Source organism: Chiloscyllium plagiosum, chromosome 16 (genome assembly GCF_004010195.1).
Source record: "Chiloscyllium plagiosum isolate BGI_BamShark_2017 chromosome 16, ASM401019v2, whole genome shotgun sequence".
Lineage (NCBI taxonomy): Eukaryota > Metazoa > Chordata > Chondrichthyes > Orectolobiformes > Hemiscylliidae > Chiloscyllium > Chiloscyllium plagiosum.
The window spans coordinates 29,069,620-29,086,822 of NC_057725.1; positions in this window are offsets into that span (position 1 = coordinate 29,069,620).

Consider the following 17,203-nt stretch of genomic DNA (forward strand, 5'->3'; position numbering starts at 1 on the left):
AATTCCCTTTGACGAGAAGAAGAATCTGTGTTCCCAAGTTTTAATCTCCACACTGTGAATCATTGTTTAAGCCATTAAAGAATGCTCTGCATTTGGGCTACTGTGGCACAGTGATGATGTTCTTTGAGCCAGCAGACCCTAGTTCAACTCCCACTCTGAAGTGTGTCTTAACGCATCTGAACGGGTTTACTTTAAAGAAAAGAATGTCCACTCTTTGTACATGGTGTCTACCTAGACAGCTGGCCCATCCTAGTAATGACTTTTTCTCATCAAAGTTAAGGCACCATTATTTCAAATTCTTCCTTTCTACCTCCATTAGAACAGGAAGTATTCACTGAATGAAAAAAATTCACTCCTTATTCATTCTTCTCAGTTTGCCTGATTCCCTTGTAAGTTCTTTGATGATGTAGTCAAGGAGATGAAAGCATCTGCTTCTTCCAAAATGTTCTTGTATTTTTGCCCTAGTCGTTCAATTGGAATTCTTGACAATGTATCTCATGTTTTAAGGATTTTGCGCAGGTTTGTAGCTTGGGTTGTGGGTGCGATTGTTGGTTAGCTTGCTGAGTTGGTAGGTTGCCATGCAAGCGTTTCATCACCATGCTAGGTCAATTCAACAGTGTGGCTAAAGTGAGGACTGCAGATGCTGGAGATCAGAGTCTAGACTAGAGTGAGGCTGGAAAAGCACAGCAGGTCAGGCAGCATCCGAGGAGCAGGAAAATCGACATTTCGGGCAAAAGCCTTTCAAGCAGGAATGAGTCTGGGAGCCACGGGATGGAGAGATAAATGTGGGGCTGGGGACAAGGTAGCTGAGAGTGCAATAGGTGGGTGGAGATTGGGGTGAAGATGATAGGTTAGAGAGGAGGGTGGAGTGCATAGGTGGGAAATTCATCAGTGCGACTTCTGTGAAGCACTGTTGTTCTATTCCACTTGATATTTATATGATCTGGTCTGTTAAGCTGGGTTGTGTTATTTCCGGTTTTGTTCTGCAGTGGTTTTTTATCTGGGGTCTATTTCTACATGTTTGTTGATGGCATTCCGAGTTGAAACCATGCCTCTAGAAATTCTCAAGCGTGGCTCTGGTTAGCTCTTCCTGAGATGATTATGTTGTCCCGGTCAAATTGATGGCCCTCCTTGTCTGTGTGTACTGAGATAAGGGAAAATTGAATCTGATGTGGTTGATGCCTTCCCTGAAAGTATTCCATGCTAAGATTGTTTCTCATCAACATTCATCAGAATCTTTGTACCTCTGGTGACATTTTTACAATGTTCCTGGTGTTCAACAATGTTACCAACAGCTTGTGGTCTGCTTCCACAAGTAATTTCAGCCCTAGTTTATAATGCGGAAATGTTTTGCATACTCATAAGGCTGCTAGTGCCTCTTTCTCATTCAAAGAATACATTTGTTCAACTTCTGTTAAAGATCTGGTTACAATAGACTGCCATACGTTGTCTGTCTTTCTGGATTTGGAATGACACTTTGCTTTATATAGTTTATACTGCATCAGCGCTGTTTCAGTTGTTGTCAGTGTAACGAGCTAAACTTTCTGATGAAATAAGCACTTCTTTTATTTTCTTGAAGCATTCTGTTGATGTTTGTTCCAAACTATCATTGATCATGTCTGAAGAGATATCACAATGCTTAATTTATTTGTATAAGATTTTGCCCAGTTTTTATTGTAGTTGCAAGATATTCCTGGGTGTGGGAGTTCTTACATAGCTCCGGTCTTCAGTGAGGCTGACATAATGCCTACTATACACATAAAGTCTCCCCAAGAACTTGATTGTGCGACATGAGTTCTCCTTCTTGCAAAGATTTTAGTGCTGCTGCCATCCTTTTGCTAAACTCAGTCGGGAAAATGTCATCCATTTGGCTGACAGGGTTTCTAATGCCTCTAAGGTGTTTGACACCATTCTTTGGAATATTTCAAGTGCAGAAGTGAATTTAAGATTAGCTTCCCTAATCTTAAATCGACCCAACTAGTCCACACCGACCCTCCGAAGAGTAACCCACCCAGACCCATTCCCACTAACTAATGCATCTAACTATATGGGCAATTTAGCATGACCAATTCACCTAACCTGCACATCTTTGGACTGTGGGAGGAAACCGGAGCACCCGAAGGAAACCCACGCAGACATGGGGAGAATGTGCAAACTCCACACAGACAGTCGCCCAAGGCTGGAATGGAACCCGGGTCCCTGGCGCTGTGAGGCAGCAGTGCTAACCACTGAGCCACTATGCCACTCCATGAATGCTGAAAGGTGAGCAGTTAAATATTATTCAAACTTGATTCAGAGTTTAGAATCTGCCAGAAATTGCCATTAGTATTGAGTTTGGTGAAAATGGTGTTTTCTTTCCTAGCTTTGCCAAGCTTTCATCCACTGATGCCACAGGTTTATTTCCTGATGGCTGTAATTAGACATCTAGGATCCACATTTACTTTTTGCAAGCCATTCAATTTTAGCACTGGTATTATCCCAGAACACCAACTCATTGGCTGGATCACTGGTGAAACCATTTGTTGGTAAGTGTTGCCTCAATTACATTTTAATTTTCTAATTATGGGACTTTTCTAGGTGTGGATAGGCAAACTGACTCAGGTTTGGCCTTAGCAGTATGTTGTAAGTTGCCTTTAGCTTCCCCAGGCCACTGAAAAAATTTGAGAATTCAATTCTGAATTCTTAATGGTTTTCCTGGCTGTCCAGTTCATCGACCTTGTAAATAAACCTTTGCAATTTTCTGTTCAGTAAAGAACATTCTTGATTATGAATCGTGTATAAAGTCTCAGTGATTATTTGGTATTAATATTGAAATCTCATAGCTAACAGGCCTTTTATCTTTAACTGGATTCCTCCTAGTCCCTGGATTCGACTGGAAAACAGCTGGACCTTTTGTCATATCTAAGAGATTGATACACCTTCCCCAGTTTTGAAATTCAATTTTGTTTGGCGCCCGGTCACTTTTATGTCAAACACTCCAATTATTCCTTCTTTGATTCCTGTATTTCTCCCAAGAATGTTACTTCATTGCCACCTCAATCTTCACTCTCTTGGATATTGCTCACATTAATGGGACTTGCCTTCAGTTTTGATGCTAAAATCTTTTTTAACAATGGCAAACTGTGTTAAAGTGGACAGCCTCCTCACAAATATGCAATTGTATTTTTGACTATCTTCATACTGATGTAGCCCCTTGTCACCACAGTGAGATCACTGTGTAATGGCGTCTGCCACCGTTTCTTCATACTTCCTGGCTTCAGCTTGTTCTGATCCCACTTTTGTACCCAACAAAATATACACTGAGGAGAAAGTGAGGTCTGCAGATGCTGGAGATCAGAGCTGAAAATGTGTTGCTGGAAAAGCGCAGCAGGTCAGGCAGCATCCAGGGAACAGGAGAATCGACGTTTCGGGCATAAGCCCTTCTTCAGGAATGAGGAAAGTTTGTCCAGCAGGCTAAGATAAAAGGTAGGGAGGAGGGACTTGGGGGAAGGGTGTCGGAAATGTGATAGGTAGAAAGAGGTCAAGGTGAGGGTGATAGGTCAGACTGGGGTGGGGGTGGAGAGGTCGGGAAGAAGATTGCAGGTTAGGAAGGCGGTGCTGAATTTGATGGATTTGACTGAGACAGGGTGGGGGGAGGGGAAATGAGGAAACTGGTGAAATCCGAGTTCATCCCTTGTGGTTGGAGGGTTCCTAGCCGGAAGATGAGGCGTTCTTCCTCCAACCGTCGTTTTGTTGTGGTCTGACGATGGAGGAGTCCAAAGACCTGCATATCCTTGGTGGAGTGGGAGGGGGAATTGAAATGTTGAGCTACAGGGTGGTTGGGTTGGTTGGTCCGGGTGTCCCAGAGGTGTTCTCTGAAACGCTCCGCAAGTACACTGGGTTGATTGGCAGTTTGCATAACATCTCACTACTACTTTGATTTATGTCTTGTTCTGTCTCCAGTCTGTCACCAAAATCACTGCTTTTACTGAGGTTCAGGCTGGCCCAGACTGTAGGAACACATGTGGGAGAAAGCAAAGAGGGAAATGTCGTAGGCTAAGATGAAGTAGGGTGGGAGGACGTTCATGTAACCCGGGGATGTTTTAGGCAGACTGGCCTATCCCTGTGCAATAAGTTCCATTATTTCCAACGAAGCTTTCATATAACACTGGTTCAGTTTCAGACATAATGTTCCCAGTCTAGGAAGGATATAAAGACCTTTAGGAAAGATATCATGGCCTTAGAGATAGTACCAAGGATGTGATGAGGGTCACAACAAGAGACTGGAAAAATTGAGATTGGTCTCCTTTAGGAGGACGTTAGCTGGAGAAAATTTTATTGCCTTTAGGCTAATAAGTGATGATCAGAAACAAACTGCTTCTTCAGTCAGTAACACCTACCTGCTTTGATTCTCCCTTACCTAAATGGCGTATCTAAAATCATTGCAGTAAACTTTCAGGCCAGTATCAGCAGCAACCTATCAGTACTACTTCAAGGCCTATATTTAGGAAAATGCATGATTCTGAAGGGCCTTGATAAGGCAGAATAATGGACAAAATCCTATAGGGGCCTGAACAACATGAGGTATGGTGAGAGATGGAGCAGAACAGCATGAGATGTCTCGTGAGACCTATCTCAATGTCATGAGAAACTCACTGCATCTTTATACTACAGCCTGAGTATTAAGGTGAGATTCATGCTTTTAAGAGGAATTATTGTTCGTAAATGACCTCATTAACTGTAAATATCACCTCATTCCAATGCAGCATCCTACCAAAGATTTGTACACCTGTTGCCTTTCACTGTGTCTCACACCTGCACACACACAACATGAGTGCTCGGGAAAATATAAGCACTACCGCCTAACTGTGGTAGTATGGGGGTTTCGAAGAAAAAAATATATAACCAGGAGATTTAGAGAAGAAAAAACTATAACCAGGAGATTAGAATCTCCTCAAGCCAGGCGACTGACTCTGAGCTGGCTGACCACAGTACACCAGTAAATAAAGAGTGATTTGGTGACAGGAAAAAAAAACATAACCAGGAAATTGCACTACCGCTGTTGGGGGGGGGGGGGGGGAGGTTGGGGGCGGGGGATTATTATATCTAGGAGATTTAGAATCTCCTCGGTTTAGGGCACTGACTCTGAGCTGGCTGGTGCTACAGTCAGTGTGTTACTGCTGTTGTTGGTTTCTGCTTTTCTTTTGGAGGAGGAGAGTTTTGCAACAAAAAAAATGCAAACTCCTACCCTCTCAGCAGCTGTGAGCAAGCTAGATGCTGCGAATTCTTTGACATGGAAACAGGTAGACGACAAAGTCAGCTCTTTAAAACCAGCCTCCATGTTGTTCCTCACTCGACAGAATTCAAGGTTCCAACAACTTCAGCCATGTGCACCCTGAATGCACAGACACTGATTTCCAATAATGGCCAGCCTCTCAGATTCTCATTGAATCTCTCTGATCCACATGTACAAGGCTTTCACAGTACATACCTGCATTGTCAGGTGCATCAGCAACTAACGTTGAACGACCACTGCAAGGACACTTTGTGCACAGGAATAGGCACCCAGCTCACAGAATGTATCAGGCCGCACCTCAGGGATATTCTTAGTTCTCTTAACTCTCGCTCAGTTCAGGCCTACCTACATGCCTGAAGCATTGCTGCCTTGCCTTGAATGCCAGGGCTTCAGGCTGAGCCAAAGGCGATCGGGACTGCCTCTTGTTTGAGCTGCTTTGCATAGATGCACCTCAACAGGAATCAGTTGTGAGAGGGTGGAATATCTTGCTACACAGCACACTGAGATATCAATCTAACACCTACAGCATGTGCCAGCTGTCTGCATGGCCAACACAGGTACATCCAGGTGGGAATCCCCCCTGTCAGTCAGGGATCCTGGTACCATCAGTCTGGTGCAGACCAGGGACTTAGTCACAGTCACTCATCTGCTTGGGCCGGTCACTGTTAGGGTATGTCTAATTATAGTGCATGGAAGGGTAATGGTCAGTACACCCAAGTCCATTGCTAGTCTGGGGAATCCCATGTCATCAATTGGGGAACTGCTAAGATAGCAATCAGGCTCAGTCAGTTCTCGGGCCTTGTTGTTGAATTCAATCAAAGGTCTGAGATGAATATGGTGTCTGTTCGCTGATCATTAAGAATTATATAAGAGAGGGGTCATATAGGGACAAAGAGGAATTCATTATCAAAAGATGCTGGGGCAGTCAATATTGGGGAAGGCAAACAGATAAGGAGGCATGGGTCAAGGTAGGGAGCATGAAGGATCATTGTGGACATCACTAAAGTGCAATGTGGGTGGTCAGGGTGCAGGGAGGAAAGGGTCTCCACACAGTGGGAGGGTGAGTGAAAATTGGCTGTTGGGGTAATGTAAGATAAAGTGGGACATGGAAGCTCTGGTGGGCTACCCAGTGACCAGGTGGAGTCCAGTGCTGACAGTGTCCTCTGTGAGTTATGTTCCTTACTGTTCCTTCTTGCTGTTCACTTGTCTCTAACTGCAACTAGAAAATGGCTGGGATGATACCTGGAGTAGGCAGAGTTAATGTCAGTTTAATGGGCAATGTCCATGTCTGCTAGACACAAGGACATTGAAAGGACAAACACATGAAATATCGGTTTGCAAACTACAGCTACACGTAAAATGCAATCATTACATTGTCCATTTGCAATGCATGCAGACTGGATGTGCTTAAGTTTCAAATGCTGGTCCAAATGCCATTGGTGCTTGCAAATTTAACATTGGCATCTTAATGATGCAGAAACTAGTGGCAAGGACTTAAAAAGAGGTGAACACTGGCTTAAAGTGACCCATTACTTTTGAAAATTACAAAGGTGCAGTGGAGGGAGCAGAGTTGATTATTTCAAGATGTGTCATGTTTTGATTTGATTTGATTTATTATTGTCACATGTAGTGAGAAAAAGTGTAAGTATTGTGTTGTAAGTATTCTGATGGACTCTATTGAATATAATGCTTTATTTCATGGTTGATATGGATCTGGAATGGAAAGGGGTTCAGGGCACTGCAGTCTAGCCCTTTTGGTATAACCTGCTGGTGTCACAGCTGGTGCAACACCTTCACATGCTGAGACTGAGTAAACAATGGAGATATGGGCCATGTTATGAGGGTGCTGCATGTCTCACTATATGAAAGAGTGTGTGCAGCCTTCATCTGCAGGCCATGCCAGCACTGACTGCTGTCAGAGCTGAGAACCTGTTTTGCTCCTTACGTTTCCTACATAGGTCTTTGCCACTAAGAATCATGTATCCAACCCCTGCTGGGATCTTGATCACTTTTGTTGCTTTCCTAAGAAAGCAAAGGCAGATGCAGGAGACCCCAGAATTGATTGGAAACCCAGGAGCAGCAGCAGGCCACTGCAGAGGCACAGCAGTGACCTGATCAGGCAGAGGTCACAAGTCATACTCAGGATGTGTGGCCTTCTCAGGGGCCCAGAGTTTTTCTACCCTGACTTTAGTTTCTAGGGATAAGCGAAGTGCAACATCCATGCAGGCTCCATATGTTCCGAGACATACTGACAGAATTAAACCAGAATGCTAGAACAGGCCTGAGGGGCATATGAATGGGAGCCTATACTCTCCAGGTGGCTGTGAAGGTGACAACCATTCTGAACTTGCATGCAACTGGCTCCTTCCAGGGGGTGGCGGCACCCACGAATCCATCAGAATAGTGACTGATGTCATCTGTAAAAGGTCACAGAGGTTCAGCTTGCTCTCTCTTTCTCACCCCCCCCCCCCCAAGCTGAGGACAGTGCTGTAGCCTGGGCAATAGGATACAGGAACATAGCTCGCTTCCCCTAGGTGTTAGGTGACATTGACTGTACACATGTGAGAGTGGTGTATCATAACACTGCAGAATTCATCAATAGGAAGTAGTTCCGTTCAATTAATACATAGCTGACTTGAGATGAGCATGACCACTTCTTGGAGTTAAGTACCTACTACCATGTTAGCTGCCTACGGCTCCTATATCTTGGAGCGCTCTCGTGTCTGAGGGTCCAGCTGCCTTACAACACTGGTTACTAGGATACAAGGGCTATCCAATGATATCAGTGAGCAGTACCCAGACTGATGTGGAGAACAGGTATAATGTTACAACAGGGCTGTGGTGGAGCAGGCAATGAGGCAATGTGATAGATACTGAGGAACTGAGACAACAGGAGCACAGTGGCGAATTGTTCTGGAACACAGGTTAGATCAGAATTGAGTGAGAAGGATGCAAAAGGGTCATGGCAGGTAGTTAATATGTTAAGATACAATGAGAGATCTTGCTAGGCCTTATGGAGAGAAACACTCTGTAAAACTCAATTAAATATAATATTTATCCTTAAGGTATTCTTCCTTTTGGCCAGGGAATCTAAAACACAGGAGCACAGTGTCCCAGTGAGGAAAGTTTTACAACTAAGAAAAATCGAAATTACTTCATGCAAAGGATTGTGAATCTTTGGAACTTTGCACTTCAGATGAATGTGGATACTTAATCGATGAAAATATTTAAGGCTGAGATAGCTCGACGTTTGGTATCTCAGGGAATCAAGAGTTGCAAGGTTCAGGCAGGAGTTTGAAATCAAGATCAGCCATCATCCTGTTGACTGGTTTATCTGTCCACATGGTCAACTCCTACTCTTATTTCTTGCATTCTTGTGTACTTGTGTCTCCTTATTTACACTGAAAAAAAGCTCTTGTGATTTTGAAAAGATCTATCAAATCTCTTCTTAACCTTATCATCTCTAAAGAGAACAGCTCTATCTTCTCTAGTTTTGCCACATAACATCTCCCGTCCTGAGTAAATTCTATTCAATCTCCTCTGCATACTTTCCAAGGCCTTATCCTGCAAACAAGCATACATCCCAGAATTTAACATAATGCTGCAGGTGAGGTGCAAGCAGTGGGGAAAGAAGGCTTCCATGCCTTCCCTGGTGTTTTACTCTGTGCTGCCATGAGTATAGCCAAAGATTTCACATTTCCTTTAATAATAATCTCACAATGACCTCCACTTTCATAAATATGTGTACATACACTCCCAGGTCTCTCCTTTAAAAATAGGACTACTTAGTTTACATTGCACTTATATAGCAGTTTTCACAATCTCAGTGTGTTTCAAAACACATTGCTCCTGTTGTAATGTAGGATTTGTTGTTGTTATTGTTATTGTTGGCTTCCTTCCATCCAGGAAGTCTATTTTACATTTAGGTTGGGTGTCTTTATTTTGTTTACATTTGCTGATGGCTGCAAAGATAGCAGTCTTGAGAGCAACATTCTGCCACAAGTGCCAAGCATGAAGCTGCCAAGTGACGTTGTGGGATGTGGCAAACATCCTTGTAGTACGCTTGGCCACTAGACTGTTCATATGGTTCTAGCTACATTGCTACACGCAGTGATTAGACAACTCTCATTGACCCTGTGGAGATGCCCAATCCATTAATATCACATTGGTTTGATTAATGCCAACACACTGCCTTCAAAAGGAGTGCCACACTTATGATTTTATCCTGCCAAGATATAACCAGAAGGTATGTCAGACAATGAAGATGAAAGCCATTGCGTGTCTTTTCCTGGTAGCTGAATGTCTTGCTTGTTTCACAGCCATACAGTAAGATGCTTAGAACTTAGATTTGATAAACCACCACCTTGATCCTAAGGGGCAGCTTGAGGGGTGTTATCCTGTGAATCAGCATCGACACAAGGTAGAGGAATATGCTAACCATTTTCAGCAAGGTTTTGGTTTGTGTGCCACTACTTGTCCCAGAGACCACTCTTTATTTGATGTTTAGTCACGGAACTCAAAATGCAGGCATGGGACTTTTTTTTTAGACACTTGTGGGACTTGGACAGTGCTGGTTGGGTCAGCATTTATTGCCTGTTCCTAGTTGCCCTTGAGAAGGTGGTGAAGAGCTGTTTTCTTGAACCACTGCAGTCCATGTGTTGTGGGTTGATTCACAATGCCAATAGGGAGTGAATTCCAAAATTTTGACCCAGTGACATGAAGGAATAGCGTTATGCTTCCAAATTAGAATGGTGAGTAATGGTGCTCTCATGTATCTGATGCCCTTGTCTATATAGATGGAAATGGTTGTAGGTTTGGTAGGTGCAGTTTGAGAATCTTTGGTGAATTTCTTGTAGCTGGTACACAGTGTTTTTACTGAGCAACACTGGTGAAAGGATTGGATGCTTGTGGATGTGGTGTCAGTCAATGTGCTTTGTCCTGGATGGTGTCAAGCTTCTTGAGTGTTACTGGAGCTGCGCCCATCCAGGCAAGTGGGGAGGATTCTATCACACACCTGACTTGTGCCTTGTAAATGGTGGACAGGCCTTGGAAAGCCAGGAGGAGAGTTTTCACTGCAATGTTCCTAGCCTCTGATTTGCACTTGTAGTGCATATGGTAAGTCCAGTTGATTTTTCTGGACAATAGTAACCTCCAGAACATTGATAGTGGGGAATTCAGTGAAGGTGACACCATTGAATATCAAGGAATGATGGTTAGCTTATCTCTTATTGGAAATGGTCATTGCCTGCCATTTGAGTGATGCAAACGTTACTTGCCACTTGTCAGCCCAAACCTGGACATTGCCCGGACCTTGTTGAATTTGAACATGGATTAGTTCAGTACCCGAGGAGTTACAAATGGTGCTGAACGTTGTGCAATCATCAGCAAACATCCTCGATTCTGACCTTATAATGGAGGAAAGGTCACTGATGAAGCAGCTGAAGATGGTTGGGCTGAGTACACTGCCCTGCAGAGATGTGCTAGAGCTGAGATGACTGACCTCCAACAACCACATCCATCTTCCTATGTGCCAGGTATGACTACTCCAACCAGTGGAGAGTTTACTCTCGATTCTCATTAATCCCTGTTTTGTGAGGGCTACTTGATGCCACACTTGGTTGAATGTAGTCATGATGTCATGGGGAATGCACGTTTACAGGGATGGGGTGTGAGTCTGGGTGGGATGCTCTTCAGAAGGTTAGTGTGGAACTTGATAGGCAGAATGGCCTGCTTCCACACTGTAGGACTTCTATGATCTGTTCTATAATCTATGTCCCTCTCATCTCACCTCTGGAATTCATCTTTTGAACCAAGGTTGTCAGGAGGTCAGGAGCTAAGTGGTCCTGGCAGAATCCAAACTGAGCCGCCCTGAGCAGGTTATTGCTGAGTAGATGCTGCTTGATAGCACTGTTGATAGCCCCTTCCATCACTTTACTGATGATCACAAGTAGACTGGTGGAGCAGAAATTAACCAGGTTGGATTTGTCCTGCTTTTAGTGTACACGACATACCTGAGCAATTTTTTACATTTTTGGGTAGACACCAATATTATCGCTGTACTGAAATAGCTTGGCTATGGTAGTGGCAAGTTCTAGAGCACAGCTCCTCAGTACTATTGCTGGAATCTTGTCTGGGCCCACAACCTTTGCAGTATCCAATGCTTCTAACTGTTTCTTGTTATCACAAGGAGTAAATAAAATTGGCTGAAGACTGTTATTTATAATGCTTGATCCACTGGAGGACGCCAGGATGGTTTATCCACTTGCCACTTCTGACTGAAGATTGTTTCAGTCTTATCTTTTGCACTGATGTGTCGGGTTCTTCCATCATTGAGGATGGGCATATTGTGGAGCCTCTTCCTGCAGGGAGTTATTTAATTGTCCACCACTACTCACGACTGGAAGTGGCAGGACTGTGAGCTTTGATTTGATCCTTTTTTTTTGTTTAATCATTCATGGGGTGAGGACATCACCGGTTAGGCCAGCATTTATTGCCCATCTGTAATGCCCAGAGGGCAGTTAAGAGTCAAACACATTGCTGTGGATCTGGAGTCACATGTAGGCCAGAACAAGTAAGGATGGCAGATTCCTTCCCTGAAGGACATTAGTGAACCAGATGGGTTTTTCCAACAATCGATAATGGATTCATGATCATCGCTAGATAAATTAATTCCAGATATATATTGAATTCAAATTTCACCATCTACTGTGGCAGGTTTTGAATCCAGGTCCGCAGAACATTACCTGGGTCTCTGGATTAACACTCCAGCGATAATACCCCTAAGCCATCACCTCCCCTTGTGGAGCTCAGCTTTATTACTTGCTGCTTGTGCTGTTTGGCATGCAAGTAATCCTGTTGATAGCTGTTCTAAGCTGACCCCTCAGTTTTAGATATAGCTGGTGCTGCTCCTGACATGTCCTCCTGCACTCTCCATTGAACCATGGTTGATCCGCTGGCTTCATGATAATGGTTGGGTGGGAGATAGGATGGACCATGGGGTTACAGATTGTTTTGCGGTACAATTCTGCTGCTATTGTTGGCCCACAGCCTCGTGGATGCCTAGTCTTGAGTTACTAGATCTGTTTGAAGTCTCCCCCATTTAGCACAGTGATAGTGCTAGACCCATCCTTTACAGCAACATCCTTTGGATCCAACCAGCTCGATCAGTACCACTGTTGTTGAGTCACTCTTGGTGGTGGACATTGAAATCCCCCACCCAGAGTACATTTTCTGCCCTTGTCACCCTCATTGCTTCCTCCAAGAAATTATAGAATATAGAAGAGTACTAATACATCAGCTGAGGGGGGATGGTACATGGTAATTAGCAGGAGGTATCCTTGCGCATGTTTAATATGATGCCATGAAACTTAACATGAGGTTCAGAGTCGATGTTGAGGATTCCCAGGGCAACTCTCTCCTGACTGTATACCACTGTGCCACTACCTCTGCTGGGTCTGTTTTGGCAGTGCCACAGAACATATCTGGTTATGGTAATGTTGGTATCTAGCACAATAGGATGTGCCATTGAATGGATAATGTGAGAAGAGGGTGTGTGATTTGGAGATGTGGTGGGACGGTGGTGATTGAGTGGGAGCAAGCATGTATATGTTCATGCATTCTTTTCACAGATCACATCGCTAACCTAAATCAACAGCTGAATTAAACAAATGTGAATTGATTTTTGGGCACAGTCACAGGCCCCCGTGACATTGCTCACTGTGCATTAATATTAATAACTTGGCTCTACATTATCTCCCAAATGCTCTAAAATACACATAGACACTGTCTCCCATGCTAGTAATTTGCTCTCTCCAACTAAACATCAAAGTTAATTTATATAACACCTTTAGCATCTTTAGGATGTCCAAAAGCTTCTCACAGTCGATTAAGCATTTTTCAGGTATAGCAATTTTTGTCATACGGGTAATGGAACAAATTGCTACAAATGACCAATTAATACATTTTAGTGATGCTGTTTGAGGGATAAATATTAGCCAGAACATATAGGCCACAAACTCCTCTGTTCATCTTGAAATACCATCTTCAGATATTTATGTTCACTTGAGCGGGCAGATGGAGTCTTGGTTTCATGTCAAATACAGAAACATGATCTCCAAATGTACGTTACACTGGGAGTAATCATTTTGGATTATATGGTCAAGGCTTTGGAATGGGACTTGAGACCTTCAAGAAGTTGACTCAGAGCCAAGAGTAAGTGCTACCAACTTTGACCCAGGCATCTTCCAGGACTTTCTTATAATGTAAAGCAGTTAACCACTAAGCCGTTTTGTAATGCAATCCTTCACAGACTTGCTGTTTTAGTCCTCAATTGAATAGATTTTGGCTCAGAATTGCCTGATAGGAATACTGACTATGTATTGTATTTCGTGGTTGCTTTAATTGCACCCGAATGAATTTTTAATTACGTTCTACTTTTGTCACCTGTATTGTATTTCTGAGAAGTCTTTCACTTATTGCCAGCTGAATACGAGGACGTGGTGGGATTAATGCTGATGGGAGGGGGTGGGCACAGTGTGCAAGTGGCTTATTATTTTCTTCATGAAAGCTTAGTCTTTTTTATTCTTACAATCATCTTTCAAGACATGAGTCTATTGTGGTGGGAATTATTCAATATTTATAATCGCCTGCTCCTGAACACCCTTAACTGAATTGTCTGGTGGATTGATTTCAGAATTATTTAAGCAAGCTACTCACGCTTTAATCCTGGTGAAGTACATTAGGATTTTGTGAAGTTTCACTGCTTCAAGGTGTGAGAGTAAGAGAAGCTACCCAAGCTATTCACTATTAAGACTCTGCTGCATCGGGTCCCACGATCGAAGATGTCTACTTGAGAGCCTAACACACAAAGGAAACATTTGAGATTCAATGCTATGCTGCAATATCTTTCACTGTACCATTAAAATTAATGAGTCATGCTATTTAGGCTATATTGCTTGCCAATAATTAATAAATTGCATTATATCCATTATAGCATTCAGCTTAACAAGGCTTAATCAATGCAAAATTAAACTTACCTTGGAGCATTAACTATAATTACAAAATGTTGTAGCACTAAAAACAAAACTACAGATAAATCACAGAATCCTACAGCACAGAAGCCCACAATCTGCTCTGGTGTCAGTTCATTACCCATTTTCCAGGAAATTTTCCTTTACAGGTAAAACCAATTCCCTATTGAAAGATTAGATTACTTACAGTGTGGAAACAGACCCTTCAGCCCAACATGTCCACACCAACCCTCCAAAGAGTAACCTACCCAGACCCATCCCCCTACATTTACTCCTTCACCTAACACTACAGGTAATTTAGCATGGCCACTTCATCTAACCTGCACATTTTTGGACAGTGGGAGGACACAGACACAGGGAGAATGTGCAAACTCCGCACAGACAGTTGCCTGAGGAGGGAATTGAACTGTGAGGCAACAGTGCTAACCACTGTGCCACGGTGCCACCAAGTAAATGCTGTGGCTATAGGAGCAGGTTGGGGCTGAGAATCCTGCAACAAGTGACTGACTAAATTGTAAGTCATGCCTGTCATCGACAAGGTGCAAGTAAGCAGTCTAATGGTCTATTTTCATTGCTTGGATAAGCTACAATAACATGCAGCCAATTCAATGCCATCCAGGACAAAACTTGATGAGCACCCTACCTGACATTAAATATTCTCTCTTTCTACCGCCTTCATTTGGACTACAAAATGTGTATCACTGTAGGTCCCTTAGAAAATATCTTCCAAATCCACAACTTTTATCACTGAGAAAGACAAGGGTAGCAGCTGCATGGGAGTGTCCCCAAATGGAAATTCCCCTCAAAAATATTTGGAAGTATATCTCCACTCCTTCTCGGCTGCTAGATCAAACCCCTGAAACTGTCTTCCTAACAGCTCTGTTTTTGTATTTACATCACTTTAACTTTCGAGGTTCATCACTACTTCACTTGTTTTTGTATTTACATCACTTTAACTTTCGAGGTTCATCAATTAGCAATATCCACAAAATAGCCCTGATTCCTAATGAAGCGTTCTTGCCTGAAACGTTGACTCTCCTGCTCCTTGCATGCTGCCTGACCTGCTGTGCTTTTCCAGCACCACAGTCTAAAATAGGCACTAAATGCTGACCTTGCCTGTAACACTCACATTTCATGAACAAATGGCTCCTGCTGCCAGGGATTTACCAGATCATAAGACCTCTGAGTTTCCAGAAATACTCTTTCTCTTGCTCTGGCTGTTTCATTAATTATTTGTGTGACCTCTAGTTACTGATACATATACCAGTAGGAATCATGTCACCTTATTTATTCTTTCAAAAGCCCTCATTTTGAACACTTCTGTTAAATCTCCCCTTGACCTTTTATGTTCTAAGGAGACCGACCCAGCTTCTGCAGTCTTTTCTCATGACTGGAATTCTGCATCTCTGCAATCAGCTACAAGAAAGCAATACCTTCATAATAGCTTCCTTGCAGTTTGCAGTGGTGTAATGCCCTCACAATCACATCTTTGGGCCATTATTTTTACGCTCATGTGAGTTATATGATCCTACTAAAAATGGAACATTGTCAGCCACAGCTGTTCAGCTGAAACTGGGAGTACATTTTCATTGTAATTCAGTGAATCACATGAATTATAGAAAAAGGGTACCTGAGAATGAGTTACTGATGTAATCTGATCACACACTTCAGATTGTGTACAAACTATTTTGTTTTATAGAACTACTCGAATTAATCCTGAACCTTCTGTCTCTAAGATTTCTCCATGAAGTCTCACTGATTATATCTAAAGTTTCAATTCCCCTTTCCCTTAAATAGTAGCTACCGCAAGTTACTCTGATACTAATAGAGGTGAATGTTCTGATTTCTGGGAAATGGGACAATCAATTTTCTTATAAAGAATAATTAAATAAATAGGCATACAGTCAGTTTCAGTGATGTTTGTCAAGGGCTAAATATTGACTCAAGATACTAGGGAGACTGCCTCCTTCAAATAGTGGCATCAGGTTTTTAACATTTTGATGATGAGGCAGACAGCACCTCAGTTTAACATCTCGTATCAGCAACAATACTTCAGCAGCATAGAACATCACAGGAATTGCTTAAGTCTCTGGCATCACTGTGACTTGAACCTGCAGCTTGCTGGCCACAGATGAGTACACCCATGAGCCATTTCAAAGTGGCCCCTGCAGCAGCTACACAAAAAACATTGACTACACTTGGGGAATGCATTTTAGGATGTTCTGAGGTTGAGAAAGGTGCAACAGAAATGGAAATCTTTCTTTAAATGTACATCCAGCAGAAAAGGTACCATTGAAAAGATTTACTTGCTCTTTGATATGGTCATCAGTTTCTCAAATTTTGAAAAGTCTGCAGCATAAAAAAAATACTCCTTTTAGCCGCTTTGTGCTGCTTTGGGAAATGACACTCAAGAATCTTACATTTCTTTGGCTAAGTCCAAGTTGCATTGAATTGTTGGATGGATTTCCACTCGGTCTCATAGGTTTTCTCAATGTGTCTTACTAAACCCGCCTCATACATTACCTATCATGTCCCTGTTGCTTCCCTCATGTCTGTTTCTGGTCTCATTTTACCACGTCCCATTTCCAGAGAAACTTACCACTCAGGAGAAAGTGAGGACTGCAGATGCTGGGAATCAGAGCTTAAAAAGGTGTTGCTGGAAAAGCGCAGAAGGTCAGGCAGCATCAAAGCAGAAGGAGAATCGACGTTTCGGGCATAAGCCCTTCTTCAGGAATGGGGAGTGTGGCCAAGCAGGCTAAGATAAAAGGGAGGGAGGAGGGACTTGGGGGAGAGACGTTGGGAATGCGATAGGTGGAAGGAGGTTAAGGTGAGGGTGATAGGCCGGAGAGGGGGTGGGGGCAGAGAGGTCAGAAAGAAGATTGCAGGTCAAGAAGGCGGT